Here is a 27,155-nt window from a genome sequence, read left to right as displayed (position 1 = left end):
ACAGCCAGTGAGAGAGGGAACACAAGCAGGGGGAGTGGGAGAGGAAGAAGCAGGCTTCCAGCGGAGCAGGGAGCCCGATGCAGGGCTCGATCCCAGGACTCCGGGATCACGCCCTGAGCCGAAGGCAGAGGCTTAACGACTGAGCCACCCAGGTGCCCCAGAAAAGTTTTTAAAATAAAGAATTAATTAACTACAACAGGGAACTGGAGCAATAAAGAACTGGCTAGAAATAGGTAAAACTCTAAGGAATAAAAGAAGAGATGACATAAAATATAACAGTAAATATAATATTACATAGCAAAATATATCATCACCACTACCCTTAGGGCTGAGACAGAGCGCCCACGGAAAACTTCTTCCAATCCTAGGACTGAGATCCAGACCTTGATGGAGAGGGCTCACATCCAGTGGAACTTCTGGAAATCCACCCTCTGGAACCTGCTAGAAATCAGTCCTCTAGAATGACAAAGAAAGCAGTTCTGCGGGGAAGTATCTCACTGGAGGCACCCTGCTACAAAACCGCCCAAGGTAGCGGTGGGTGGGAGAGGGCTGCCAGAGGCTACCAGGCAAGCACACTGGAACCAGCAAGTAAAACCTTTTCCTTTCTCCTGCCACTGACCAAGGGGAAGTATTTAAAGGGTCCACATTCATTTTCACAGAGCAGGAAGTAAAAAGCAAACTTGGAGGTAAGAGGCAATAAATCAACAATTGGCATACGCACCATCATCATTATCACTCTGGCCCAAGACAGAAACCGAGGCACATCCTTGATTCTTCTTCAGTCATCAAGTCCTGTATGTCATATCTTCCAAGTATTTCTTGAACCCATCCACTTCTTTTCATTCCCACTGCTAATGCCCCACTCCTGGCTCACAACAATTCTTTCAAGTGTTGCTATCACAGCCATAGGCCTCCTACCACAGATGTGCCCTCTTTTTCCCTTCAGCTGCAACCACTATGATCCCTGTAAAATGGCAAATCCAATTCTGTCAATCCACTGCTTCAAACCTCTCAGGCGTTTCTCAAGTGCCAATAGGATGGGATTCAAAAATAAAAATGGCTTTGAAAGTTCCTTGCAACTTTCCTCCTCAAAATCTATGCTCCAGGGATGCCTGGCTGGCTTAGTCGGTACAGCATGCAACTCTTAATCTCAGTGTCATGAGTTCAAAAGCCACACTGGGAGTGGAGCCTACTTAATTTAAAATAATAATAATAATAATAATAATAATAATAATAATCTATGCTCCAGATATTAGGAATTTTATGTTGTTTGCCATGTGCAAATAAATGTTTGCTTTTTGTTGTTCTGTTTTGCCTCTCGGCCAGTGCATGTGGGTTTCTTCCATCCCCAAAATGGCCTTTCATTTTCCTTCATATTGCCATACTCATGTTTCAGTTAGCTGATTCTTCATCATTCTTCTTGCTCCAAGTCAAGTGTCCCTGCTAAGTATACCTAAATAGAACCCTCTTCTTCCCTGTTTAGAACACATAGCACACATTACTGTAATTAACGATCTATTTCATCTTCCATACTTTTACCTCCATGAAGAAAAAGGTCTTCCTCATCACTGAATCCCAAAGATGTCCAGAACAAAGTAGGCACTCAATAAATATCAGTTAATTAATGAATGTTGAATGAAGGAGGAAAAAGACTTTATGAAGTAACAGCTTAAAAGGAAAATACTTTGGTAATAACATTAATACCTGACCTGACATGTTGATCAGTGTACATGCAATAAAAAGATTACCCATACATCACTCGAAGGATGAGGAGAAAATGCCTTTGTTTCATACTTAACAACTAAAATAAAGTAAAATAAAAAGTCTACTCCTCAAATGGGAAAAAAAACTAATTCAACCAGCTGGTAATAAAAATTAATATGACTAGTATAAGATAAGGAACAACACTGTTGGTTTTCAAGGTGAACAGTGCCATTCTTATGTAGTATGTATACCAAAGGATTCAGTTTATTTACACCCAGTAATAAAAATCAAATATTACAACACACTCCATAGCACACCATGGTTCCACCGTAGAAAATCAATACTTCATAACTGTTTTCAGTAACTTGTTTACCCAACCATAGTTCTAGAATCATTATGCAATGAAAACAGTGCTCTCAAGCACTTTGAACCCATCTGAAAACAAAACTAGCTCTTCTCTGACACCTACACCAAAAAGAGATTCTCTCTCTTGCTGACTCTCCCAGGATTTGCTCAGAACTATAAGGAGTAAAAGCTGCAGAGCTGGTATGCAGAGTTACTCTGCCACTCTGGAAAAGTACGTAGGAATACTAGTTCAGTACTGCTCCCATTCAACCACGCTAGCTTGTTTTACAGTATCCACATAGACAACAGTCTGGCCAATCGGACCAGAGCATAATATCTTGTACTTTACTATCTTCCCCAATACTCACAGTACTAATCTAACAGCAAAAATATAATGAACACAGGCTGACTGCTGAACTCAAAGGACCGATTACAACTTCCTCTATAACAACATTCTACCGTGTAATTATTAGGGCTGCCTTGTTTCATACAGAAACAGCCAGGGGCACACATGTTCACACACTCTATACATTTTTTTAAAGAATTTACTTTTAAGTATTCTCTACACCGAATGTGGGGATCAAACTCACAAACCTGAGATCAAAAGTCGCACGCTCCACCAACTGAGCCTGCCAGGGGCCCCACTCCACACATATTTTAACACTACTCCAGTACCAAGAAAAGAATTCAAGTACCTAGCCTGTTTATATGATTATTTTTAATTGTTTTTATTCCAACTGATGTATAGCTCATTCTCTACATAGTTTCTTTGTATATACATCCATAGCCTAATCAAGTATAGCCAAGCAGTAAAATGAAACTCAAAAAAGGCCTCAGAGCTAGCCATTCCCTCCACCAGAGAATAGACTTTCCTCAGACATCTACATGACACTTCTTTGCTCAAATGTCATCCTCCCCAAACACTCTTTATAAACCCACCATTATCACGCCTTCAGCCAAATCCTGGCACTCCTTTTCTCCCTTTCCTGCTTCATTTTTCTCCACAGGGCTTATCACCATCAACATGTCTACACTCCTTTGTTTACTGTCTGTCTTCCCCCACGGGAGTGTTTCTCCATGAATAAAGAAATACTTGGTTTGTTGTATTCATTGCTACCTCCCCACCTTTTAGACTGTGAGAAACACAGTAGGTGCTCAATAGATACGGGCTGAATGAATGAAAATAGAGTCCCAGAAATTGATCTTAATATGGAGGCTGTGAAATGAAAAGCTCTCCAAGTGGGAGTGGACACATATTTGAGAGGTAATTCTCTTTAATTTAACTCAAGGCCCAAAGGACTTTATGAAATTAAACTGCTATTCAAGTTACACCCAAAGATCACTAAGGCGGCCCCTGAGTAACTGCTCAAGTACATTTTAACAAAAGGCTAAGAATTCTATGTCCTGCTTCAGCACTGGAGAAAACCCTGCTGTAGAAAATACAAATTACTTACGTTGTTCATACATGGCAAGATAGGAATTTTATATCACATCTCTCATAACATTATGAGATCCAGACTAACTACAGAGGAAATTCAGTTTTACCTTTGTAACAGAATTTTCTTCAGGTAAAATTCCTCTGATACTGCACACCTTCACAAACACGACAGTAAGTCACGGTAGTTGCATACGTAAATGCTCTATCATAAAGTCCTGTGCAGAGCAACGTAACTGATGCGCAAGCTCTCAACCAAGTACAGAGAAAATTATACAGTCAGGAGTGACATTTAGCCATTAGAGTAGACTAGGGAATACAGAACTGATCAAATAGCTCACAATATCTACTGGGTCAGGAACGGATCACCTTCAGATTTTAATAAGGCTGTAAAATAAAACAAGAAAATGTAAAAGTAGAGACGCTGGCTAACAAATATTCAGTCAGCCAAGTGCACATTTCTATACTGAGTTTCATGGTAAAACACAAAAGAAATAAAACGTATCATCCACATACTAAAAGACTCCTAGAATCTAGATGAGAAAAAATAAACAGGAATTGCAGATTCATGGAGAAAAATGACCATGGTCTAAAATGAAAAACTTCAGGGGCGCCTGGGTGGCACAGTCGGTTGAGCAACCAGCTCTTGGTTTTGGCTCAGGTCATGATCTCACCACGAGATCTGGTGGGGGGGGGGGGGGGCACCGCACTGGGCTCTGCTAGAGATTTTCTCCCTCTCCCTCTCCCTCTGCCCCCACCCCCACTCTGTGAGGGCACCCACATGCACGAGCGCTCTCCCTCTCTCTCTAAAATAGATAAATATTTAAAAAATAAAATAAAATGGAAAACTTCAAAATCACCTAGACTCAAGAAAACAGATACCATATATTAGAACAATCTGATTTTTGACATCAACGGCACTGGTGACGCAGCTTCTGCTACCCCAAGTCAAGCAGGTCAGTGAAGAGGTGTGTGCTACTCAATGCTGGCCACTTTACCCCAGGCTATTTCAATTACTGCCATGATTATGCTTTACCCATTTACTGATATTTCGCATGTTCAGGTATCATCAAGTACTTTCATTTCTGTTTCCCAAATGTTTTCCAATCTGTCCCCTTCTATACCACACCACTCTTGGCCTGGTTCAGCCTTTTTGATCACCTGGCTAAACCACTGCAAAGAGAAGTCTGATGTGATTACTCTCCTGCTTAAAAACTATTGGATTCCACCATGCACTGAATAAAGTCTAAACTCCTTGTACTCTAATTTTAAGAATTAAACTTCTGGCCTCAGCCCTTCCTTCCAACTGCTGAGTCTTGGCAGCACAGTTTTCCACCACCTCAAGTACATTCCCTTTCTTTTCTATTTTACAACATCCATCTTACTTTTGAAAGGCTCACTTTAAATGTCATCTTGGTGGAGATTCCTCTGGTCCTCAAAATCAGGTTTAGCTGGTGCTTCCTGGGTCTTATCAAGTATCTTGTTTATACCTCTGTTAAAATAGATTATATCTACGTTCATGTTAAATAGTAGTCTAATGATGGCTTTGTCCGTCTAGCCTCCTCCTGCCCCTTTCTAGGAAAAGAATCCTTTCTTCTTGTGGGGATCTTATAACCTGTAGTTGGGTAGATCCAGGGCTGCCCAATCAGTGTGCTAAATCCTTCTGGCCACTATGACTGGTTGAAGAATGGCCCCATGTCCAAACACAGCCAACTGGAATCCTCCCCAGAATTTTTGCTAGAACCGTAAGAAAAAAGAATCCTTTTGCTGGATGCCCCAGCTACAGAGATGAGGCCTAGAGCTACAGACAGTCATCTTTGCTACATGAGGAAAGCTTCATGAGTATGAAGTGAACACGAAGGGAAACAAAGGAAGAAGATGAAGAAAAAAAGATCCTCACTGCTTCTGTGAACCTCCACCCAGGTTCACCCACAAAACTTTCAGATTATACAAACTCAAATTCCCTTTTTTGTTTAAGCTGGACTTCTGTCCCCTGTCAACTAACTCAGTACTGACTAATACAAGTTATGATCATGGTCTGCTTTACATTATCATTAATAGTGCTCAGGCCAGAAGGAAAAAGCACTCCTGGCAGGCAAGAGGAACAGTTAGAAAACCAATGTGGCCAGAGTGAGTGAGCAAGCACGGAAGGGTGGGAATGAGCGTGGAAAGTCTGGATGGCACTGTAAGGCTTTTTGGCTTTTATGAGAGAAATGTCAGGCCACAGGAAAGTCTCCTGCAAAGGAGGGATAGGGTATGACTTAGGTTTTGAAAGGATCGCTGCCTGCAGGGCACCTGGGTTGCTCAGTTGGTTAAGCATCTGCCTTCAGCTCAGGTTATGATCCCAGGATCCTGGGATCAAGCCACACATTGGGCTCCCTGCTCAGTAGCGAGCCTGCTTCTCCCTCTCCCTCTGCCCTTCCCCCTCCTACCCCGGCCCCCACTCATGCTCTCTCTCTCTTGCTTACTCCTTCTATCTCAAATAAATAAATAAAATCTTTAAAAAAAAAAAAAAAGGTCACTTCCTGCAGTGTTGTAAAAACCCTGTGTGTGTGTATGGGGGCTGGGGGGATGGGGGAAGCGGGAGAGAGTTCTTAGAAGTACAAGGCCCGTTAAGTGACTGCAAAGAGCAACCAGTCCAGAGATGATAACAGCTCAGCCTAGAATTTGCTTCTTTTTCGAATATACCATTTTTTGGTTGCCAATTACCACTGTGGAAAAAGAGATAAATCAACACATGGCATGATGCTTGATTTGCGGAGTAACCACTATGTATATGTAAGACACCCTTCTTTAATTACCACCTCCTTGCTAGCTATTTGGCCACAGAACTTTTTCCTAAACTCAAAGCCCATACACAAACGGCCAGCTGGAATTCTCTAACTAGATATCCCATATACAATGTACCCCCAAAACCTACTTCTCCTTTACTTCCTAATCTGTCTCATTAGCAATATTCCCAATCCTAGCTGTTACTAAAGATTTTAGGAAAGAAGGTATGGGGCACCTGGGTGGCTCAGTCAATTAAAGCATCTGTCTTCAGCTCAGGTCACGATCTCAGGGTCCTGGGATCAAGCCCTGCATCTGGCTCTATGCTCAGCGAGGAGTCTGCCTCTCCTTCTGCGCCCCCCCCCACCCCCAGTTGCTCAAATAAATAAAACTCTTAAAGTAAAATAAAATTGTATATCATTTTATGCCTTCAAAATACCCACTCCCAAAATAAGATCCCCTCCTCACAAAAGCCATGGGTTAAAAAAAAATTTTTTTTTCTATCAGGCATCAAAATAAGAAAACACTCATTAACTGGGGCGCAGTAGTCATCTACAAATAGCCATGGTGCCTTAGTGGATTCTGCCTCTGGTTTGTATAATTCTAGGTTCTTTTTCCCCTTTTTTATCTTAAAACTTTTTTATTTAATATTTTATTTATTTATTTTAGAGAGAGACCGAGACAGAACAGGGGTGGGGCGGGGCAGAGGGGGAAGGAGAGGGACAAGCAAATTCCGAGCTGAGCGCAGAGCCAGTGCCCAGCTTGAACCCACAACCCCAAGATTATGACCTGAGCCAAAACCAAAAGTCGGGACACTCAACCGTCAGAGCCACCCAGGCAGCCCTTGCCATAAAACTTTTTAATTTTAGCCACCAGATACACTTATACTCTTGCCACTGCCTAGCCCACATTACAGATCACAGATTTTTTATAACATACCAACAGTACCTTTAAAAACAGAGTTGGAACAAAGATACATTTTACCTGTTGCTGGAATCACATCATTTCTTTATATCAAATGCCTTAAGTTGATACAAACAAATACTGTTGTTAGACACAGAATCTCAGGATACTGTTTTTCTGACAGCTGAAGCTATATAGGTACCAAATAGAGAGTAAACACAGCAAATATTCCTTTGAATAAACTGCCAAGAAAAAAAAGAGTAGAAAATGCTTCAAACAAAGGCTACAGTGATGGGTACAGAACTCTCCAGGCTTCGTGTCACAGCTCACTCTAACACTCAGGTGGGTATAACTTCATGGCCAGGATCCATTAAAGGCAGTCACCCCAGGGAATTTCCCAGGAGGAGTGGATTCTACGGACATCTTCTGTAACTGTCAAAAGCTGCCCACAGTAGACAAAAAATACGAGGCAATGTCATGCCAATTATCAACAAGGTTTTCCCACTGTAGGGATATTTTTTTCTGAAAAAGTGACTAATAATTTAATCAGTATTTTTCAAAAATTAATTTAAATGCTTCTGATTAATATATACATATACACATTTCCATTCCCTAAGACGTGCATAATAAAACAAATGCTATATTAAAATCCTCTGGCTCTTGATAAAGACTGTGTATATGTAAAAGATCTTAATTTACACTGAAAGATAGTAAAGACAGTAGAAGAAAAGGGGCACCTGGCTGGCTCAGTCAGTAGTCATGGGACTCTTGATGTAAGGGTCATGAGTTCAAGCCCCACAACAGGCATGGAGCCTACTTTAAATAAATTAGTTTTTTAAATGATAGAAGAAAGGAAAAAGACAGTAAAGGAAGGGATAAAACTATAAACATCTGAAATGGGGGTAGGATTTGCAAACTGGATGCAGAAGAAATACCATCTCTCTTAGATAATTCTTCCTACACAACTTTTTTATAGCACCTGCCAAGGTTTGTAATTCTCCATGCTTTTAGAATTAATGGTTACACTAAACAGGAAGAATAACAAAGATTTCAACCGTCAAAAAGGAATCTTGCTACATGCTTTAAAATTATGAACAATTAGGACTTTAAGATCTCATTTAACTTGAAAGGTTTCTTCTCTTTTTTTTGTTTTTTTTTTTTTAAGGTTTTATTTATTTATTCGACAGAGATAGAGACAGCCAGCGAGAGAGGGAACACAAGCAGGGGGAGTGGGAGAGGAAGAAGCAGGCTCATAGCGGAGGAGCCTGATGTGGGGCTCGATCCCATAACGCCAGGATCACGCTCTGAGCCGAAGGCAGATGCTTAACCGCTGTGCCACCCAGGCGCCCGTCTTCTCTTTTTTTTTAAAGATTTAATTTTTTTAAGTAATCTCTACACCCAACATGGTATTCGAACCCACAACCCCAAGATCAAGAGTCTCACACTCTACCAACTGAGCAGCACCCTGGGAGGCTTCTTTTTAAATACCACCTTTATTTTTAAATGAAAAAAAAAAAAAAGGTCACAAATATTAGCTCTGATTTTAACCCAAGAGCTTAAAGCTTGCTTACAGATCTCATTTTAAACTAATTAGAAAAATAATTTTTTAAGTATCCAGAAGAATCAAGACATATTTTACAAAATTGCTTTGGCTAAAAAGGCATTTTCTCACTCATCTGTAATACAGAGAAATGTTTGCTACTTTAAGGTTTCTGGCAAAAACAAACTTAAATATCATTTAAATGGACATTAGAAAAACTAGTGCTATCGCCACATAAAAATCGTTTTTCTTTCACATTCTGAATTCCCTTCTCTTGATATGACTTAAAAATATATATATTTCTGGAGCGCCTGGGTGGCACAGCGGTTAAGCGTCTGCCTTTGGCTCAGGGCGTGATCCTGGCGTTATGGGATCAAGCCCCACATCAGGCTCCTCCGCTATGAGCCTGCTTCTTCCTCTCCCACTCCCCCTGCTTGTGTTCCCTCTCTCGCTGGCTGTCTCTATCTCTGTCGAATAAATAAAATCTTTAAAATATATATATATATTTCTATATGCAAAATCCATCTGCCTTTTTTTCCTATACTCTCTGAAATTAATCTCTACTATTTATCAGCTATGGAAAGCTCCAAGGTTAATAAGATTTCCAGACACAGTTTGTCTTTCATAGCTTCAAGCTTCTGTAATACCAAACATATCATTTCAAAAGCAATGATCAACCTTGTCTTCAATATGAGCTGCTCCAAAGTGCTAGAAACACGATAGCACCCTTCCTGAAACAGCGCCCTTCAGCTGCCTCTCATGATGACCTCTCATTAACTCTGGAAGACACTTACTCAAGCAGTCCCTGTTTACAAACACCCATGAACCCCCTCTGCCCACCCTGTAATTACAAAAAAAAAAAAAAAAAAAAAAAAAAAAAACCACTTAGGACATTCCAAGAATTACACCAAGCAATTCATATCAATTCCGTCATTTGATCTTTACCTAAGAGTAGGTATTCTTAGCCTTATGCCCATTTTAGAGATAAGGAGACTGTGCTTTGAAGAGACAAGTACCTTGCTCAAAATTAAAGAATCAGATTTCTTTTAGAAGATTTCTTTAAAGATTTCTTTAGAGAAAGAGAGTGCGGGCATGTGAGTGCCCACGTGGGGGGGGGGAGCTCCTGCTGAGCATGGAGCCTGCCCTTGGGGCTCCATCCCACAATCCATGAGATCATGACCTGAGCCGAAACCAAGACTCAGACACTTGACCAACTAAGCCACCCAGGTGCCCCTAGATTTTTTTATTTTTAAGTAACCTCTATACCCAACGTGGGGCTCAAACCTACAACCTCCAGATCAAAAGTTGCATCAATACTCTTAACCAGACCTTTGGGAGAATAGGAAGGAAAGGAATTGGGACAAGCACGTAAATTATTTAAAAAGCTGATTTTCATACAACACTGGCCATCCTGAAGATGAAAAGGGGGCAGAGAAGGCAAAAATCCCTGAACCTCTCTTCCCACTCCTCCCTACACATTTCTCTCTCTCTCTCTCTCTCTCTCTCTCTGTCTCTCTCTCTCTCTCTCTCACACACACACACACACACACACACACACACACACACACACACAGAGGCATTCTGACCTAGACTACCTGGAACTCTCTTAACTTCGGAAATCCATACACATTGACAGAGAGGTAGTTCAGCACAGTGATTCAGCCTGTGATTCAGGCTGTGGATCCTGACTGCCAGGGTCTGAATCCCTGCTCTACCGCTTCCTATCTGTAAAACCTTGTTTAAATTACTCTCTCGGGGGGGCGCCTGGGTGGCACAGCAGTTAAGCGTCTGCCTTCGGCTCAGGGCGTGATCCCGGCATTATGGGACCGAGCCCCACATCAGGCTCCTCCGCTATGAGCCTGCTTCTTCCTCTCCCACTCCCCCTACTTGTGTTCCCTCTCTCGCTGGCTGTCTCTATCTCTGTCAAATAAATAAATAAAATCTTTTTTTAAAAATAAAAATAAAATAAATAAATAAATAAATAAATAAATAAATAAATAAATAAATTACTCTCTCTGGGTTGCCTGAGTGGCTCAGCCCTTAGGCGTCTGCCTTCGGCTCAGGTCATGATCCAGGGTCCTGGGACTGAGTCCCACATCTGGCTCCTTGCTCAGCAGGGAGCCTGCTTCTCCCTCTGCCTGCTGCTCCCCTGGTCATGCTTGCTCGCTCTGTCAAAAAAATAAATAAAACCTTTAAAAAAAATTACTCTCTCTGCTTTAGTTTACTCTCTCTCCTTTATAAAATGGAGAAATAATAATATCTCCTGCATAGTATTGTTACGATAAATGTCCTTAACCCACTGTGAGAACAGTGTCTGGCATCCAATAAGCACGCAGTAACATCCACCTAAGATTTATTTACACCTTATTTTTATACAAATAATTCTGGGAGCATTCTGGGTAAAACATCTTAACGTGTAATTGTTCACTCAGATGGCAGAAGGCAGCTGCACGGTGCAGTGGAGTGGTGGGGCATGTGTAAGACAATAAGCGCTGGCATCTGCGAGGGGGGTATCTGGGCTGGTGAAGGACATAAGAAGGTCACATAAAAAGAAGAGGGATGATCCCTAAAGCAAATTTTTTTCATTTCCTAATTCTGCCTAAGGTCGGTACTGTTCCTAAGGAAAAGAAACTATTCTCTATAATACTTCCTCACACAAAAGGTCACCAGACATGATCTGGCCTGGGGGGGGGGGGGGGTGGAAAGCATTAATAAAATACTATGGATTCAACTAGAATTAGATTCTCCGATTTTCTATAGCATCTTCTCCTTCACTCATTATGAAGAGGCCAAACAGTAAGAACAAATAATTCTCCTACCCTAGAGTATCTAGGGAAACCACACATACCTGCTGGTCTTGGAGCAGCAGGGGAGCCTTCGCTGAGAATGGGTCTCAAAGAGCTGCCCCTGTCAGGTCATCACAAATTAGCATCCCAGCATTTCAGAAGCAACCAGCCTGACCACATGTAATTTAATATTTAATTTAAAAAGAGTGCAGTCATTTTATCTCTAAATAAATAGCAATGTCCATGTTTCTGCCAGGGTTCCTAAGCGATGCCAAAGTTAAACTTATGCCGACCTGGTTAGTTTTGCTCTGCTGATCCCCTCTACAGTATCAGGAGAAACAATGTGTAAAATATGCATGGTTTTATTGTCAAGAGTCCCAAGAACTGTGCTTATTCCTATAGTAACTAGTAAGCTAAATAGAATTTTAGAGTTAACTCCATAGACTACCTCAGAGAAGATCTTCCTTTGCAGTTTTTTATTCTTATACTAAATGTTTAGTTTAGGATCCACTTCATTAAAAAAAAAAATCAAGTAGGCAACCCTGTCGGGACCCCTTTCACTCCTGAGAGCTTTTTCTGTAGCCTTGCTTAATAAAATTCTATCGCTTTACTCACAAAAAAACAAAAACAAACAAAAGAACGAAGTAACTACATTATCAGCATCCTCATCTAGTGACAGACAAGGCAAGAAGGAGGTAAAATAAAAAGCAAAGCTGGAAAAAAAGGCTTAATTCCAAGAAATTATAATGAATTCCCCCATTTGATTGTACTATAAGAATATTGCCCAAATAGGGGCGCCTGGGTGGCACAGTTGTTGGGCGTCTGCCTTCGGCTCAGGGTGTGATCCCAGGATCCTGGGATCGAGCCCCACATCAGGCTCCTCTGCTGGGAGCCTGCTTCTTCCTCTCCCACTCCCCCTGCTTGTGTTCCCTCTCTTGCTGCCTATCTCTCAAATAAATAAATAAAATATTCAAAAAAAAATATTCCCCAAATAACTTTTCTTTAGCTACTGCAAAACAGGTAAAATCAAAGTAAACAATACAAGAGCAGCTAAAACTTACATAGCTGCTAGGAGTGACCCATGTAATTTTCACAACGGGCCTTGAAGAGCCACTATTATTAACCCCATTTTACAGAAAAGATATAAAGGCCAGATAACCTGCCCATAGGTCACCAAGCCAGCATAAGTGGAAGAGGCAGGAGCTGAACCCAAGCAGACTGCCTAAGTCTGTGCTCTTACTCACTATACCATGCCACTTTTCAAATGGGAAAAAAAAAAGAAAATTGGCTGTCACCCAAAAGATTGTCATAGGATGCTGAATTTTGACTCTGCTTTTTATTTCTAATATTTCTACCTAAAGGAAGCACTTTCTTCGCAGTTTTAGATTCTTGTACTAAATCTTTAACTTAGGAATATTTTCATTTTAAAAAAGAAAAAGGAAAGCAACACTATTCGTATCATCTTCCAGTTATATTAACATGGGAGGCGCTAAACTACACGATTCCTATGACCCTTGTTCAAATAAGAGTCTTCAAAATGCTACACAACTGTAAAGTGGTAATTCAGAAAATTTCAAGGTAACTTTACAGATATTTCATCTCATGGAGGGACACACTTCAAAAGTAAGAACACCTACTAGTGACAGATAATTTGACTTGTCCTCAGTCACAACAGTGTAAGTGAACCAAGGTTTCTTTTTTTTTCTTTTTTAAAGATCTTATTTCTTTATTTGAGAGAGAAAGAGCGCACGCGCAGGACTCGATCCCTGGACCCTGGGGCCGTGACCTGAGCAGAAGGCACATGCTTAACTGACTGAGCCACCCAGGTGCCCTGAACCAAGTTTTCTTGAAAGCTACCCAATCTCCTTTCCTGTGCTACATTCAATGTTTCAAATAATAAGCCCATTTCCTTTGTAGGAAACTAATGGGACCAAGAGAAGTAAAGGAACATACGTGAAACCAGAGACAGTCTATGTCGAAAAAAATGTAAAGTGACAAAGTTCAGCAGCACCTGGCTGGCTCAGTTGGTAGAGTATGTGACTCCTGATCTCGGGGTTGTGGGTTCGAGCCCCATGTTGAGTGCAGAGATTACTTAAAAATAAAAAATAATAAAAAATTAAAGTGCCAAACTTTAAAATCATCTTATAACTTAAAGCTTGCTTTCATAGTTACTACTTAACAAAGAAAAATACTTTCCAAAAACATTTTAATCAAAGTCCTATTTAAAGAAACTTCTGATTTGAAAGTATTAAACTGTGTATATACTGTTAAAACTAATAATAATAATGTGTCCTGAGCTATTAGAAAGAGATGTATAGCGTGCTATTTTAATAGACCTAAATTAGGAAGGATCAATATTATTTTAATTTTTAAAGGTCTGTTTATGAAATGCAATCATCCTTCATTAAAAATGCAAGCTGTGGCTTCAGCAAGAGGTTAGCGTAAATGATTCATAGAAAGATCTCTCTCTCCAGTATAATCTTCTTCTCCTGGGAATTTCCTTTGGATGCTTTATCAAACCACTCAAGCTATTATTAAAAATGCTTCCCTGCGATAAGAGAAAAAAAAAAATCCCCATTCCCATTCACCATTGCCTCTTCCATATGAATGATTTATATCTTTTCCAGTCAAAAATTCATTCTTCAAATCTACACGTTTTTGCAATGATTTATTTTCACAAGAATTTCAAGATTATTTTATAATATTCATAATGAGGAATTCAGGATTTTTTAAAGCCAGGAGCTTTAATTCACTTACCTATCCTGATATTTCAGTGTATTATTGTCTTTCATTGAAATTAAAGAAAATTTACCTAAAATATGATGGATTTTAGAAGATTTTAAAACATTAACTCATCAAAGGCAAAGCACTCCATATTTAAATTCAATTCTCTTCGATTTAAAAATGCTAATGAAAATGGCTGTTTCAATGCAGCAGCATCTGGCTCATTATAACGTTCAGTTTTAACTAATAAATCCTTAATTATTAAACTCTGGTGTTCAATTTCTTTCACGTGGATAAGCCAAACACATATCACTACAATTAGAAATATCTGGGATAAATTAGTTACAACAACATATCATGGAAAGGCCTTCCTCTCACTTCTCTGGCTGTTAAGTAAGACCCCAAGTATTTTATAAGGAACACACATTTGAGAGATCACCACTAAATATTTGAGCTCTGGTGTAAGTAGGTGCTGTATTTATTGCCCAGCAAATATTTAACTCTGCTGGGTACTCAAGCATAATGCACCAAGCAATTTGTCTGCTTGTGCAAATGGGCCAGTTTTTTCCACGTGCTTTTTCAGATAAATGTGTCAAAACTGAATTTAATCTTATGCCCTAATTCTGGCTTTACAAAGCTGATTCTGCCTCCACCCACGTGATGTTTTTAGTAAGGTGTTCCTGCATATACGTTAAGTGAGGCATTACTGCACATCACAACGTCTAGTAAAGCTTGAAATCCCTGAGAGAATGTGTTTGGTTTTAAGCCTTAATATATGTTAGGGAGGTTTTCGTTTCTCTCTCACCCCTCGATTCTTTTTTTTTTTTTTTCTTTTTAATCAACAACATCGACAGGACTGACTGAATATTTTACAATAGAGTTGCAGAGTATGTGTGTTCAATCGTTTGGCTTCCCAGAAGATTCATTACAGTTACATTAGAAAGTCAGATCAGGCAATTCTGCAGTCTGGTGAAAACTAGCATATGAAAGGAGGTTAATACAAAAGAATTCATGTTAAATAGAGGACATTTAGGACTTAAAAAAAAAAACAACATTATGATAAAATTTCCAGATATTTGTTCTGGCGTTTGCACACGCTTTATAGGTCTAATTTCAGAGATACCTACATGCTTTTCTAGGTGAGAGTGAGAGCATGTACAGGAGGAAATTGTTTGATCTGCAAGGTCTGCCATCTTACTGATCCTCATGTAAGAACACTGCAGATGTATGTCTTACCCTCACTCATGGGGAAAGAATCCATGCATTCTCTGATTACGCTGATGAAGTAGGAATCATGTAAAAGTCAAAGTGTGTTCATTTAAATTCATATAAAGGCTTTCAGTGATTTCAATACTTGTCTTCCTGAGTATAAATAAAACCAAGGATTTTCAGATCTTCACACGTATTTATATAACAAAATCGTAAGTTAATTGTTTTTTCCATGACTAGTAGTAGTAGATGTAGAAAAATCTTCTCAGGTGCACCTATGTTTAACTGGGACTTGTAATGGTTTCCCTCTCACTAAACTTCAGGCCTCAATAAAGTCCTAACTAATCTTATTTATTTAATTTGTCTCCACGGTTTGTAGATAAGCAAAAATTAAAAATGACCACCTACTGTGATGAAAAGAATACACGCAAGCCTCTTCACTCAGTACAGATTTGTAGAATACAAAGTTCAAATACGAAGGCTCACCTTTTCTATGAGCAATTTGAAAGCCTACATATCATGGCCAGAAAGAAAGAGCAGCAAGCAGCGGTAACAGACAGGAAAGGCGCTGTCTTCCATGCTACCTTTGGCAGCAGTACAGATGGACTTTAGAGGCCACTGGCTATGCTTAATTTAATATGAAGCTAAATACAGTCAAAACATCTGGTGCACTACTGATGGTTATCATGATAAATTAAATCTGACATCACACAAAACCCATTCAAATATTCTATTTATATCCTTTTCACCTAGAAAACAAAGCTAAAATCTGCATTTACTTTTGTTTTTCATCTCCTCTAACAGTCTACTATTTTAGAAAAGGCAGGTTTTGTGGGGTCTAATGTTCATACAATTTGGGGGACTTCTTTAAGAAAAGACTACAAAATTTTGTATATAAAATCCCAAGAGGCTCATGCAAGTGAGGGTCCCTTTAGTCTAGGCTTCATTAAATCCATGGACAATCTGTCTCTGGGGAGTGTTTAAAGGCAGTGTAAGGTAAAGACTAAATGGTACCCAAAGTGGCACATGGAATTGGTACAAAGAATGAAAAAACATAAAAAGCAGACAACTTAATTGACAATCTGCAGAGGAGCAAAAAAGATTTTCTATGCAGGCACATCAGCAAAAATAAGCTTATCCATCGCAGGATGGATTTATAACATGTGTTCATAAAATTCAAGACCCCAAATCTGTGACAGACCACTGGAACAACAGTATTATTATAAAGGAAAAATTTAATGAAAGGACCAAACCATCAATTTTATAGCAGTTACAGGACAAGGAACAAATATAACTTCTATAAGCAACTATTTCATGAACAGTTTTAGATAACCTCGAACAAGGTGCTCTTTAAAAAGGCAGAAGACCACTTGCAACTGGAATAACTCTGCCCAGACTGCTATATTCAAATTACTGCATTTTCTATGACATTGCTTTAAATGGTAATCGGCGAAAAGAATTTTTAATTCCACTGCTACAGAAAAAGTAGCCTCACCTACTCTTTTAAACAAAAAGGACATAAACCCAGATTCTACATCTGAAGGGAGGATAGCACTTCCTATAATAAATTCAGCACAATCAAAATGAGGACCATATTTCTGTTTCATTTTTCTCATCTTGACTCAAGAGCTGTGAAAAAAAGTTATTAAAATTAATGCATCAAGCTATCATAATTCTGTCCTTTTTATTACTGGTAATATTCTTTCTAAAATATTAGTCTGCTTTGCTGTACTAGTGTATCTTTTTGAAAGTTCTCTCTGAAGACTGGAATCAGTTTAACATTAGAAGAAAAATGTGCACTGAAAATATCTCTTTAGTTTCAGTGGGCTTAAAATTTTAAAAATAATTCCCTCATTAGAAGCCACTTAGTTTGGGACGCTGGGTGGCTCAGTCGGTTAAGTGTCTGAATTCAGCTCAGGTCATGATCTCAGAGCCCTGGGATTTAGCCCCGTATCGAATCGAATCGGGCTCCCTGCTCAGTGGGGAGTCTGCTTCTCCCTCTTCCTCTGCCCCTCTCACTCTGCCCCTCCTCCCTGCTTGTGCTCTTTCTCAAATAAATAAAATCTTTGAAAGAGGAAAAAAAGCCCCTTAGTTTTCTTCACTGCTTCCAATGGTGAAAGATAATGAAGGTACTTGTCATTCAACATAAAACACACATACACACAAAAACAGTGTTGACAACTGGCAAATGTCACAATATAAACATTTTCTTATTCCTGTTAAACAAAATGTATTTCTAATAACCACTGTCTGTATAAGTTTTCCCTAGGTTAGCAAGTTATTGCTCCAATACTTGTTCACACTAAATAATCAATTTCTTCTAAAATTAACACTGAAGAAATACCACTGAAAACCCTCACCGTCTACCCATGACTAAGTGAACGAACTACATGGGCTACCAACTCAACTTCTCTTCTGTATTACTAATCTACTAAATATGATGCCCCACCAAAAGGGACCAGGAGTGTAGAGAATTCCCCATAATCTTAACAGAGGAACAAATATAAGACAATGGGAGGATGATGAACAGGATAGGCTGGTCTGCATTTTCCTGATTTCTCAACTCTCCCCGCAGCTGATCAAACTCTGGAATTGCATTAAGAGAGCTGATAGAAAGTGCTGACACTGACACTAAATAGCTGGACTTCAGCTTTTGTTTTCATTCTGAAGTATGAGTCCAACCAAAATGCCAAGCATTCTATTTACCAAAGACACTCCTCTTCCCTATCACAAAGATGTTGAATGTTTAATACTTATATAAGGACACAAAATGGGATTATTCCCTCACTTCAATACCAAGGCACTACCTAAGCAGGTATTTAATACAGATTGTCAAAGAAAACAAATAGAAGCATGAAATCACTGAAATAATTTTCCTTCAGAAAAATTAAGAATTCATATTTACTGTCAATTATTACCTCTCACTGACACATCAATTTAAACATAGTATTCCTTTATATGAGGAAATTATTAGAGAGGCTCCATGCCTCAGAATTTACTAGATGTACCATGGAAAAGAGCATCATCCTTTCAGAAGGTTAAGGATGGAGAACATCTTCAACAGTTAGTGAGAAAAAACCCAAAAGCACACAACTGAAACAACGGAGGGGCGGGGCCGGTACAGGCACAGACCGTAGGTGGTGGTTCTGAAAGGAGTGAAAGACTTCTGCACTTTTACAGGAGTTAAAACTCTTCAGTAAGGGGCACCTGGGTGGCTCAGTAGGTTAAGCGTCCTACTCCTGATTTCGGCTCAGGTTATGATCTCAGGGTCATGAGACTGAGCCCCGAGTCAGGGTCCATGCCGGGCATGGAGTCTGCTTAAGATTTTCCCCCCAACCCCGCCCATCTCCTACCTCTCTCTCTCTTTTTAAACAAAAGAAAAACACAAAAACAACCACCTCTTCAAATTAGATTCTTCCTGAAGTAAGGAAAGTAAAACCAGAATAGAGACTACAAAATTCTCTATCTTCTCCTTCAGAGAAGACAGTCTAATACAATTGCTTTTTTTTAATCAAAATCAAGAGATTTGGGTTCCAATTCTATCCTAATACCTATGTTACTCAGCTAATTTGATTGCAGCTTGTGTACAATTATACACCCTTCAGGCTCAATTGGAAAAGAGCCACAGAGAACTGAGATCATTTCCTAATTCAGTACACACACACACACACACACACACACACACACACTCACGACTACAAAATTCAAATGTGAGAAACAATCTTTCTGCTAAAACATGGATGATAATTCTTAATTCATATATTTATTGATGATCAGTGCGCTGTTACACTGTGCGGCCCCACCTGATCAAGGCCAATCTCCCATATGGGAAAAGGAAGATTTATCTGAGAAATGATTCCAAATACATTCTCCACAAAGAAGTAGATTTACGCCTATCATTTATATTCCAGTGGACAAACATTTATATATCACTTACAATCATTTACGTCAATCACCACAGTCCAGAAAAGTCAGGCTTGGAGTAAGATGCCAAAAAAAATCCTGGTTGAATGAAAAGGAAAGGTCCTGGATCAATGAAACAGCTTTGTTAGCATGAATCTGGAGAGTATTTGGTAGAGGTGAAAGGCAGACCACTCCCCCATATGGAAAGCAGTGGCCACCATGTGGAATGCTGGGGTTCCTGTGGGTCAACATGGAGAGTGGCAAGAAACCCAGGAACAAGTAACAAGTTATACAGGCCTCTGACGATAGAAGCTTAACTGTTTCTACATTTGTTTTGTATTTACAATAATTATTCCCTTTTATTCTCTATTAACACTAAGTAAAATTCTTTGTGAAATTTCAGGTGGTGTCAGTCATGCTGAGAGAAAACAAAAAAGGATTTTGTACAACTTCAGATTTAAAAAGAGCAGAAAAAGTAAATAAATAAAAACAAAAAGAGAAGCAGTGCACCCTTTAAGATCAGAAACAGTGGAGCCAGCAAGAATTTAGCATTAACATTAGCCACTGTTTATGGAGAACTGATAAATTATTGAATAATTCATAAACAACTCTATAAAAGGTGGGTATTATCATGCCCATTTTATAGGGGAGGAAACTGAAGCACAAAGAAGTTGTATGACTCTAACAAGGATACATGGTGGAGTAGGTGGCAGAACAAGGACTCAAACCCTATTTTTCTGCTCTCATGATCAAAATCATTATGCTTTACTTTTCAACCAAAATGAGAATCAAACTGAAAGAACCCCACAGAGAAATAAAAACTTGAAGGAACAGCCTGAGTTGTTTCAACAACATCCTCTCTTCTGGAGCGCTCCCGTCCTAAAACTGGAGGATTTGGGGGTTTTCCAATGTGACATTCTTGGTAAAGACACATTTGATACTAAATCCTCTGGCTATTTCATTTAATCTCAAGCCTTCAACTATCCCCATTCTCAATATTTCTACCTTCAACCCTGACTTCTTCCCAGGTCTACTTAAGTATTTCCATCTCCCTTATGACAAAAATCACCTAGATTTCTCAATGAAAAGGTGTATTTATTATCCTCTTCCCAAATCAGTCTCTCCTCTTGTGTTCCCAAATCTTACTCTATTGCCTATGCCTGAAAACCCCTATTTAAAGACTACGCCTTGCTTCAACAACCATCAAATCCATGTCGTTCTACCTCTGCAAAGTCTCACATCTATCACACCTCTCCATTTCCACTTAGAAAGGCTTTCCGTCTTTGCACCCAGTCTCCAACCTCTCTCTCTGATCACATCTTAGAAACAGCTGTCCGAAAGCACAACTCCAATCATGTCACTCCTGTACTAAAAACCTTCAAAAAAGCTCATTTCCCACCAGACAACCTTACTTCAATATTCAGACCAAATGCTTCTTTCTCCATGCAACCTTGTCTAATTCCCTTCCCCTAGACAGAAGTTATTGCTTCCGCCTCTGAACTTGACAGCCCTTGACCTCACATTACACGTGCCTGTATTTACATTACATTACATACATGCATCGTCTCCTTACTGAAGGACAAGCTCCACAATAGCAGGGCCAATGTCTGATTCATCTCTGAGTATCCTACAGATTCTGGTGAGAATACACTGCACATAATAAGTACTCAAATATTTCATAAATGAATAAATTCTAAAAAAGCTTTCTCGATATAACACTAGTTTTTTTAGCAAAAGGATTTGTGTCCATTTACTTAATTTTTTAGAAACATACAAATTTGAAAAATCTGGAAACATAATCATGATTTCCATAGAACCAGCTCTTTAAAAGTTTCATTTGGTTCCTAGAATAGGCAGGGAAAGGTGCTTATTTTATTTGGAGACAGGAAAAAGCCTGCCAGTTAGGTCAAGCAACATCTATTCACTGAGGCCAGGAACCATCACTTCATTAGGCCTCAGCTTTGGTACTTCTGGATGAAGCCTCAAGGGAGCTTCCTTCCGACAGTGCACTAAATGCTTCGAGATGACTACTATTTAAAACACCCTCCTCATTTCCCCAAAACCTCTCTTCCAGACATTGATGTTTCTACCATAAGGTCAGCTCCTCTTTTGTTTCCCTATATGACAAGGCCCTAGTGCTATGGCTTATGGAGAAACAGCCACATAAATGAAGATGGGAAGTTTAAAATGCCTGAATATCCTAGACCATGGATTTTATGGACCATTAATATCTATCCCTGCACAGTAAAGTTACACAATTGGGCAAAGAGTAAAAGAGTAAAAAACGTTATGACGGCCCTGCAAACAACAAAAATGTAGGCCTGGAGGAGCCAAGGAAGTTGGGATTTAGAAAGCTGAGAAGAGGGGCGCCTGGGTGGCTCAGTCTGTTAAACCTCTGACTCTTGGTTCCCTTCGTGATATCAGGGTCATGGGACTGGCCCTGCTTCAGGCTCCAGACTCAGTAGAGAGTCTGCCTCTCTCCCTCTCCCCCTCCTCGCACACGCTCTCTCTCTCTCTTAAATAAATAAATCTTACCAAAAAAAAAAAGAAAGAAAGAAAGAAAAAGAAAAGAAAGCTGAGAAGACGAAACACCAATCTGTGAAATTTCCTGTCTGCAAACTACAGTAGTTAATGGAGTACAAAAATGAAAATGGAAGACTATTTCTAGATATTCTGACAGAGAATGATGAGTAAAATCATCTCATAAAGTCACAATCACAGAAACAAATCCAGACTCTGTTTTAACTGTTTTACAGAACCTTGTAAAAGCATAAGGTGTAATCCACTTTTTTTAGTTCAGAAATAAGGAGTCCTTCTTGAAAGCTAAAAGGAAAAAAAATCTATCCCCATGACCAGATTTTCCATGTAGCATAAAAAATGAACATCTGGCCTGTAATTCAAGAACTGAAGGCAGAACTAGGTCATCAGTTGATCGAATGTATTTATTCCCAAGCAAAAAGCTACCTAAAGGTCAGACCTCTGCTACCTGCTGCAGTGCACCAGTCCTCAGAGGCTGTTACTCCAAGCCTCAGGCTTCTAATCCACTCTGTGGTTCCGTTCTCCAGCTTCCCTTGCCCTTATCTTAGCTCTGCCTCTTCCAGGTCAAAGAGCACCCCCAGGGCAGACAGGGAGCTGCCACTGGATAGCAGACTGGCACAGGTTTTGCCTGGCCTCTGTCTATACAGACCAAGAGCCATGTACCATTCTCTATATCATCCTACCCTCATGTCATCTGTAAAAACATGAGGGAAAACAAGGCATGCACAATAATCATGCAATACTGCCTTGGGTCCAATCAGAATTCCAAGGCAGATTTAAAAAAAAAAAAACAAAGCTACACTTATTCATATATTCAGTTTTTAAGCCATCTATGTGCCAGGCACAATCCCTACTGACTGAGCGAGCTGTCTGGCTGGGAAAGGAAGCGTAGATAAACAACAACATGGTGGGTTGATTGCTAATAACGGCAGTCAAGAAAGGCTTCCTGAAGGAAATTACACCTAAACTGAGGCCCAAAAAAGTAAGTAAGAGTTGAGTGGGCAAAGAAGAAGGGAAAGAATGTTTTCCACTGGAGGGCTTTACCTAAACAACAAGTACAATCAGATTTGTATTTTTAAAAGATCAAAAGGCTCCGAAGATAACAAAGGGTCAGTAAGTGCAAGACACTCAGCATCATTCATCATTAGAGAAGCGAAAATCAAAACTACAAAAGGATCACTTCATACCCTCCAGAATGGCTATAAATCAAAAAGACAGAAGTAATAACAAGTGGTATTGAAAATGTAGAGAACTTGGAACTTCATACATTGCCGGTGAGATTGTAACATGATATAGACATTTTGGAAAACTGTCTGGCAATTCCTAAAAATGTTAAACACTGAGGGACCATGTGACCCAACAATTTCATTCCTAGATATATACCCAAGAGAAATGAAAAAGCATTTCCACCCAAAAATTTGTGCATGAATGTTCACAGAAGCTTTTTAATAGCCAAAAAGTGGGACCAATCCAAATGTCCATCAATAAATGGATAAATAAAATGTACTATAGCCATACAATGGACAATTATTTGACAATAAAAAGGAATAAAGTACTAATGTATATTTAACAAGGATAAGCCTTGAAAACATTATGCTAAGTTAAAGCAGCCAGTCCTGAAAGAGTGTATGATTCCATTTATGAAATGTTCTGAATAGGCAAATCCAGAGACAGAAAGTAGATGAGTACTTGCTTACAGCTGGGGGATGGGTAGGGACAAAATGGGGAGTGACTACCAATGAGTACAGGGTTTCTTCTAGTGATTAAATCACCCTTCTAGTGATTAAATGTTTAAAAATTGATTACAGTGATGGCTGCACAACTCTATGAACATACTAAAAATAACTGAATTGTACATTTTATTGTTTTTAAGATTTGAGAGAGAGAGCACAAGTAGGGGGAGAGGAACAAGTAGATTCCTGCTGTGCACGGAGCCCAATGCAAGGCTTGATCCCAGGATCATGACCTGAGCTGAAATCAAGAGGTGGACACTTAAAGGACTGAGCCACCCAGGTGCCCCTAAATTGGACATTACAAATGAACGGTATGGTACATGAATTATATCTCAATAAGGCTATTATAAACTAAAACAAAAGCTCAAAAGGACTACAGTGAAGAACACACTGGAAGGGCATAGAATCTGAACAAGCAGCCTGGCTTCAAAGTTGTAACTGAGGAGAGATACAATGACCTGAACTAGGGTAACGGGACCAGGAAGAGATAGAGGAAAAAGAAACAATACTTGGACATAGAAAGGGGGGAGGGGAGAGTCCACACTCTGCAGGGTTTCTGGCTTAGACAATTGAGAAGCATTTATGGAAACAGGAAAACAAGGAAAGACATGTTTGGGTGAGGGGAAATTCACTGTATTTTTAAGTTTAATTATATCTACAAAAGTCATATAAGTACTTAGAAAACGTTTTGTTTCAATTGGTTTGTTAGCTTTCCCAGTCAGGCATTTGTTTACTCAATGTTTTAATGCAACTTAATGTTAGTTATATTTATAAATGGAACTGGATGTTTAAAGGAAATTAAGTCTGTCCAATTTGCATTAATCAACATACATCAAAGTCTATCTTGTAAGTCATTTTTCTTATATTTTTATATAAAATGTACTGGATACATCAACAGACTAGTAAGATTTATAAATTAAGGGCTTAAGAAAAACTGTTTTACATTTTCTAACTTTAATAAATTAACTAACTCTTAATTCCGAACACCAGTAACTATAAGTAGTTGGGTACTGAACTACCAGTAACTATAAGTAGTTGAGTACCACTACATGTAGCATTAGTGGCTAGAAATTGAAAAGCTCAAATCTGATGGCTTCTGTTTTCTTTGTAAAATAGGAAGTGAGGTCATCTGCTCAAGACATGGAAAGGAAAGGCAGGTGGTGGGAGAAAGGGGAACAAGAACCTACTAGGTCTAATGAATAGTTCAAATAAAAGTGATGGCAAAAGAATGGACAAGCAGGGGATACAGAAAGAGCAGCTGGAACGGTCAAAGAGCTAGTTTGGAGTGTGTAGACTACACCCCTCACAGAGGCACCCATCAAACGAATGATGGCTTTTCTTCACTTAGTTAGGATGACTTTCTCCCAAATGTTATATGCAGTTGGTTATTCTGAGGTATAAACAGAACATGTCTCTAGAATTTTTATTTCCAGCCATAATTTAAAGACAGAAATAACCAAAAGGAAAATCTATTTACATAATGTACTTAAAGAGGAGTACTTCTGCACTCTAATCCTGACCACAGCCAAGAACTATTTCCAGTAAAGAAGTGTAAAACACAACATCTCTTCTAGAAGATAATAAAAATGTCATTTACTCATTATACTCCAGTATCATTTCCATGCCTCTTTTTCTCCTCAACCCCTAAGTCAGAATCCTAGACCAGTGTTGTCCAACAAAACTTTCAGCAATGACAGAAATATCCTGTATCCACACCACCTAGGAGGACAGCAACTACTGGGTACATGTGGCTACCAAACATTTGAAATGTGGCTAGTGTGAATGAAGAACTTAATTTTTTTTTTTTTAAGATTTTATTTATTTACTTGACAGAGATAGAGACAGCCAGCGAGAGAGGGAACACAAGCAGGGGGAGTGGGAGAGGAAGAAGCAGGCTCACAACGGAGGAGCCTGATGTGGGACTCGATCCCAGAACGCCGGGATCACACCCTGAGCCGAACGCAGGCGCTTAACCGCTGTGCCACCCAGGCGCCCCCGAAGAACTTAATTTTTAATTTAATTTTAATTAACTTAAAGTTAAGTAGCTACATGAGGCTAATGGCTATCATATGGTACAGTGCACTACAGTTTTCTATTAAAGAAAATGAAGACATTTACTAGCCAGCTAGGTGAACACTCTTACCCCAGAAGACTATTGTGAAGATTAAGTAAGATTTTCTTGCAAGGTACAGTACCTAACACATAATGGGAACTTGATTTTTTTAAAAATACAGTTGACTAGAGGAGGCTGGGTGGCTCAGTCAGTTAAGCATCTGACTCTTGATTTCGGCTCAGGTCATCGGACTCCACGCTCAGCAGGAAGTCTGCTTAGGATTCTTTCTCTCTCCCTCTCCCTCTGCTCCTCCCCCTGTTCACTCTCTCTCACTCTCTCAAATAATCTTTTAGAATAAGCAAATAAATAAATAATAAAAATACAGTTGACTAGAAGGGTCCCTTCCCCACAGATTATGGATAATTAGAGCTTTACTTTCACATTAAGACAAAATTCAACATCTACCACTAGCAGCATGAAATGTTTTGGTCAAATGTAGATCTAGAAGGAAACGTCACCTAATGATTAAGAGCACAGGCTTGGAAAGCAGACAGCCTCAGCTGACTTGCAGCCCCACTACTTACTATAGTGCCACATGCTCAGTTTTCTCATCTGCAGATGAGAACGGGAGAAGGATTATACTGATATAGAACACTGCAAGCACTCAATAAATGATGTATTTTAAAAAGCTATGGCTGATGTACTGCCCATAAGAATGTAAACTGGTACAACCGACTTGGAGGCTAATTTAGAAATTTCTATTAAAACTCAAAGTGCACCTAATTTTTGACCGAGTAATTCCACTTTTAGGACTTTATCCTATAAAAATACTCATAGGGGGCACCTGGGTGGCACAGCGGTTAAGCGTCTGCCTTCGGCTCAGGGCGTGATCCCGGCGTACCGGGATCGAGTCCCACATCGGGCTCCTCCGCTGTGAGCCTGCTTCTTCCTCTCCCACTCCCCCTGCTGTGTTCCCTCTCTCGCTGGCTGTCTCTCTGTCACATAAATAAATAAAAATCTAAATATATATATATATATATATATATATATATTTCTAGAAATGTACAACAATGTAACAATAGTTAACAATTCTTTCTCATATATTTGAAATTTACTAAGGAGGTTAGATCCTGGGCACCTGGGTGGCTCAGTCGGTTAACCATCTGCCTTTGGCAGAGGTCATGATCCCGAGGTGCTGGGAATGAGACCCACGTAGGGCTCCCCACTCACTGGGGAGTCTGCTTCTCCCCCTACCCCTACTCCCTGCTCATGATCTCTCTCTCTCTCACCCCCTCCCGCTCTCTCAAATAAATAAAATCTTAAAAAAAAAAAAAAAAAAGGTTAGATCCTAAGTATTCTTGCCATGAAACAACAAAAGTGGTAACTATCTGCAGTGATGAACACGCTAACTAGCTTCAAGGTGGTGATGATTTCACAATGTACGTGTGTTTCAAATCAACTGTACAGCTTGAATATATACAATTCTTAATTGTCAACTCTAACTTCCTCTCCC

At 39.5% G+C, this 27,155-nt stretch overlaps 1 protein-coding gene and 1 non-coding gene across 2 annotated transcripts in view; one reads left to right on the top strand and one right to left on the bottom strand.

The window, feature by feature from the left end:
* The window catches only part of RERE (arginine-glutamic acid dipeptide repeats), a 409,563-nt gene that overhangs the window by 338,571 nt on the left and 43,837 nt on the right, over positions 1-27,155 (bottom strand). The gene's annotated exons all lie outside the window — the stretch shown is intronic.
* On the top strand, positions 13,492-13,564 carry TRNAR-CCU (transfer RNA arginine (anticodon CCU)). Its single transcript has one exon. It is a non-coding gene; the product is annotated as a tRNA-Arg (tRNA).

This window comes from Ursus americanus, chromosome 33 (genome assembly GCF_024610735.1).
Source record: "Ursus americanus isolate L20-20 chromosome 33, mUrsAme1.1.p, whole genome shotgun sequence".
NCBI lineage: Eukaryota > Metazoa > Chordata > Mammalia > Carnivora > Ursidae > Ursus > Ursus americanus.
This window is presented reverse-complemented; position numbering and strand designations above follow the sequence as displayed.